At 36.3% G+C, this 5,490-nt stretch overlaps 1 non-coding gene across 1 annotated transcript; it reads right to left on the bottom strand.

Annotated features, from left to right (window-relative positions):
• Positions 1-3,097: 3,097 nt before the first annotated feature.
• On the bottom strand, positions 3,098-3,170 carry TRNAG-ACC (transfer RNA glycine (anticodon ACC)). Its single transcript has one exon. It is a non-coding gene; the product is annotated as a tRNA-Gly (tRNA).
• Between the last annotated feature and the right edge of the window lie 2,320 nt (positions 3,171-5,490).

A 5,490-nucleotide genomic window follows, 5' to 3' on the forward strand; every position in this document is an offset into this window, starting at 1 on the left:
GGGTGGGTAGCTGGGGAGGTGGGGAGCTGATCCTTCATTACAGATACTTATCTGTAACATAATAGTGCTTCTCTGTATTCTTTGACTTTGAAGTATAGCTTTTAGGATGATTGAATGTATCAGATACTAAGCTAAGTACCTTACAGTGTATCTTATTTACTCCTTGTAACATTCCCACTACATGCCCTTGTTGTATCCATTTCACAGAGGAGAAAATTAAAGCACAGAGAAGTAGTTTTCTTAAGGTCACACAACTAGAACTTACACATCAAGATAACTAAGGAATAAAGTAACAGTAGATAAAATAATTCCCCTTTGATAGTAGTTCATGCTAATTTCAGCTTTTGCACATGCAGTTGCAGGAGAGTAAGTGACATATCATAGGGCTTCCTGAGATACCTCAAGCCTCTGGCTTGTGGATGAATGAGTGGATAGCCAACCCAGATAAATCACAGCCTTCATATTTTAGAATGAGAGGAATCTTGCCCTGCTTCAGAGAAAACACATCAGATATATGTGTTACCACAGGAGAACATAAATCTCAGGTGGTCAGAGAGATGAATCCTTGCTTATCAGCCCTACTATTTCTTTTCTTCCTTGGGCTCTGCTTAGGGAATCTGATAATAATCATTGTTGTGATTTTCCTACGTTATGTCCCTTATATGTTTCTTTTTGAAGCAAGGATTCTCAGGAGATATTTATTTGAAAAGTCCCCATGAGAGCTGTAGCTTCTCTGCAGCCTGATTTTTTACGTATAGGGCACCCACAGCCAGCTGCACCAGGACCTGGGCCTGCCCACCAGCAGGCTGGCAGCCACTACACAAGGCAGAGCCTGGTAGCCAACTGGGCCCGGGGCCAGCCTCTCCTGCCAGCACACCCACAGTAGTTAGCCATTGGACAGCAGAGGACCCACACAGCTCACATAGGGGGCACCCTTAGACATATACCTCTGGGGACCAGGGAGGGGTGGGCTGCTGGGCCCCATAGATGTCTCCTATGTAAGGCCACTTCTCCAATACTGGGAAATGTAACTGATCTACCTAATAAATGCATATAAACACAGAGAATTAGGCAAAAGGAGAAGACAGGGAGATGTGTTCCAAATAAAGGAATAAGACAAGCTGCCACCCCTCAAGAAGAACCCGGTGAACTGGAGATAACCTATCTACCCCATAAATAGTTCAAGGTAATGATCATAACGATGCTGACCAAACTGAGAAGAATGGATGATGAACACAGTGAGAACTTCATCAAAGAGTTAGAAAATGTAAAGAAGAACCAAACAGAGCTGAAGAACACAATAACTGAAATAAAAATATGCTAAACAGAAGCAATAGTAGATTAGAGAATAAAGAGGAAAAAATCAGTGACCTGGAAGACAGAGTAGTGGAAATTACTCAAGTGGAACAGAAAAAAGAAAAAAACAATTTTTAAGAATGAGGATAATCTGAGACCTCTGGGACAACATCAAGCATAACAACATTCATATTTTAGGAGTCCCAGAAAGAGAAGAGAGAGACAAAGGAGCAGAACTTATTTAAAGACATAATAACTGAAAACTTCCTTAGTCCAGGAAAGGAAACACACATCCAGGTCAAGGAAGCACAGAATCCCCAACAAGATGTATTATAATTCAAATGGCAAAAAATGAAGATAAAGAGAAAATCTTAAAAGTAGTAGGAGAAATGCAACTAGTTATGTACAGGTGAACTGCCGTAAGACAATCAGCTAATTTTCAGCAGAAACTCTTCAGACCAGAAGGGAGTGGCATGTTACATTCAAGTAATAAAAGGGGAAAAATCCTCCAAAGAAGAAATACTATAACCAGCAAGTCTATCCCTTGGATATGAAAGAGAGATAAAAAATATTTTACAGACCAGCCAAATATAAAAGAGCTCAGTACTACTAAACAAGCATTATAAGGAATGTGAAAGGGACTTCCTTTAAGCAGAATAGGCCACAGCTAGAATTATGCAAATTACAAAAGGAAAAAATCTCATTGGTGAAGGCAAAGATACTGTAAAGGTAGTAGATCCACCACTTATAAAGCTAATAGGAAGGCTAGAAGACAGAAGTACTAAAATCATCTATATCCACATAATTAGTCAAGGGATAACACAATAAAAGGATGTAAAATATGATATCAAAAACAAAAGGGGGGAGGGAATGCAGGGTTATAGAATGTATTCAAACTTAAGAGATCATCAACTTAAAATAATTCTATATACATATATATATTTAATATGTATACACACATAAATTGTTATATATGAACCTCATTGAAACCACAAACCAAAAATGTGTAATAGATGCACACACAAAAAGAGAAAGGAATCCAGACATACAACTAAAGATAGTCATTAAATCACAAGGGAAGAGAGCAAAAAAGAAGAAAGGAACAACAAAGAATTACAAAACAACCTGAAAACATTTAACAAATGGCAATCAATACATACCTATCAATAATTACCTTATATGTAAACGGGCTAAATGCTCCAATGGGAAGACGTAGAGTTGTAGAATGGATTAAAATTGTACCACATATATGCTATCTATAAGAGCCTTACTTCAGATCTAAAGACACACCAAGATTGAAAGTGAGGGGATGGAAAAAGACTCCATGCAAATAGAAATGAAAAGAAAGTTGGGATAACAATGCTCATATCAGACAAAATAGATTTTAAAACAATGACTGTAACAAGAGACAAAGAAAGACATTATATAATGATAAAAGGATCAGTTCAACAAGGAGATCCAACTCACTGCTCCCAGCACAGGAGTGTTACCAAGCCCGAGCTCGTACTGCGGTCGCCTGTTCAAATCTCACAGACAAAAAGCTTGTAATAGTTTGCCATTCTTCACGCATATTATAAAACATAAAATAAGTATAGGGAAATCCTATCAACTTTTAAAATTATTCCTATTATAATTATGATAACGCTTTATTTAAAAATTACTACTTAGAAACATACATATTTTTACTATATGCATAAATTGATGATATCACAATATTTTTCTGAGGTTAGGAAAACCTTTTTTTTAAATTTATTTTTTGGTGGGGGAGGTAATTAGGTTTATTTGCTTATTAATTTTTTAATGGAGGTCCTGAGGCTTGAACCCAGGACCTTGTGCATGGTAAGCACACACTCTACCACTGAGCTATACCCTCCACCCTTTCTTAAGGCTAGGAAAACTCTTTCTGCTCCCCTCCTTTACACTTGTCTCACTTGATCCCCTACCCTCACATACACACCATTTCTACCAATCCCTCCTCCTATCCAGCTTCGCAACCCACGTGAACAACTTTGTATCATTTCAGTTTTTCTTCATATACTTTTAATCACAAACATATCCTCAGAAAACTGAGGTCTCTTTTTACAAAAACAAGTTTCTATTTTTGCACGTTTTAAAAATCACTTCTCATAAAATAGTACACTGTGGAAATCTCTCCAGGTCAATTGCTGGACATTTAATTCATTCTTTCAGTGGTTGCATAACATTCCATGATGTACACGTAAAGTAATTGAACTTGCTCTGTGTGATCGCCACCGTGTTTCTTTTTCCTCCACTTTGTACGATGGCTATAATAAACATCATTTTACATTAATCTTTATGTACTTACGCCTTTGTCTCTGTAAGACAGATTTCATAGGAGGGCTCTCTGGCCAAATGAAGACATGTATTTTTAGTCTTAACTGATGTCAAATATTCTTACAAAAGCCAGTGACAATACACATTCCCTCTGGCAGTGGATGAAAGCAAACCCATTTTACCCCATCTCTGCCAGGAAGAGTTATTATGGGTAGTTTGGAGAAAATACATCTGGTACCCTACCTCAAATCTTCTGGGCTTTATCTCAGATTTCATCCATGCCTGGAACGGATATTATATTCGGGTTTCAAATAACTTCAAGTTTCTCTCTTCTAAATAGAAGTGCCTGCCATGTCTTCACTTTCTGCCCCAGGCTCTTCCACGCCTTGGATGATGGCGAGGGTTTTCTTGACTTGCATCAGCGTGTATGAGCAACTCCTTTCTTTGAATAGGACAATTCTGCGAGATAATCTCTTCACTTCTCAGGAGGTGCTGATGGAATAGAGACTCCGCTGCCCACAGGGGTGATCTTCATAACAAAAGTGACCCTTTTGATTAGTTTTCCCTCCTTCTGTGTCTCATTCCCCTACTCCCTCAACCCCTGCTCCAAATAAACCATCCGCACATAGATCCTGGTCCAGAGTCTCCTTTAGAGGAAATCCAAGAAAAGACAGGTCCTTCTTGTATTTCTCAATCTGATGGCTACAAAGTGGTATTTGTTGTTACTTTATTTTTATTTTCCTGATTATTAGTGAGGGTGATCACTTTTTCCTACGTTTATTACCCATGCTGGTTTCCACTGCTGTAAATTATCTCTTCAACGCTTAGCCCATTTGTTTGTTGGGTTTTTGTGTGATGTTGATAATTTTAAGGTCTTTCTTCTGAGTCTGTTTTCTGTATGAATATTTCTGTATTAATATTCCTATTTGTCTTCGACTTTGCTCTGCAATTTTTTACATTACAAAACTTAAAAAATTATTTTGTCAAACACGTTTACCTTTTATTGTATGAAATCTGCTTTTCTAGTTTGATTTAAGCGAACTCCCCCACCCCCTCATAATTTACACAAATCTTAATTTTAGATTTTCTTGTATGACTTTGTTATTTTTTATATTTGAAGTCTTTAATCCACCTGGAATTTATTTTTGTTTATAAGATAGATACTTCATTTTATTTTCTTCTAGATAGTTTATTGTGCAGTGTCATTTATTAAATAATCCATCATTTTCTCCATTAAACTGAAATATTTTCTTTGACATGCATTAATTTTTTATTGTGATTTTGTTCACCTGGATTCTTTATTTTGTTCCTTTGAATTATTTGTCTTTTACTGTTAATATGATATTGACCTGATTACGGTGGCTTTCTGCACTCTTTACTTCCATTTTTTTTATCACCTACTCTTCAGTTTTCATTATTATTTAAACATTTCAGATACTTTGATCCAATTTATAAAAAGAATTTTGTATGGATTCTAGTTGGAAGTGCATTAAATTTATGTATTAATTTGCAAAGAATTGAATTTTTATGCTATTAAGACTTTCGATGCTGCAAAGTGACATATCTGTTTAGGTCTTTTTTATATGCTTCAGTAAGATTTTATAATCCAACTCCATATGGTTCCTTTTTTGTTGTTAAATATATTCTCAATTTCTTTAATAATATCAAAAGAATTTTTTGTTGTTGGCCCTCATTTGCTAGAGCCTTGAACATGTACTTAGCTTGTCTTTTGGGTAACAAAAAACTGTCACTTTTTGGATTAGAACTTAGCAGAAACAAGCTTCTCTCACTCTGCATTACCCTGCAAAGCTCATTTCTTTGAGGTTTATCGCTAATATTAATATATGTAGGTCTTAGTGCACAAAGTATAAGCATTACTTAGAACAGTATAGAGGGCAA

The sequence above is a fragment of the Camelus dromedarius genome, chromosome 2, assembly GCF_036321535.1.
Source record: "Camelus dromedarius isolate mCamDro1 chromosome 2, mCamDro1.pat, whole genome shotgun sequence".
Taxonomy (NCBI): Eukaryota; Metazoa; Chordata; class Mammalia; order Artiodactyla; family Camelidae; genus Camelus; species Camelus dromedarius.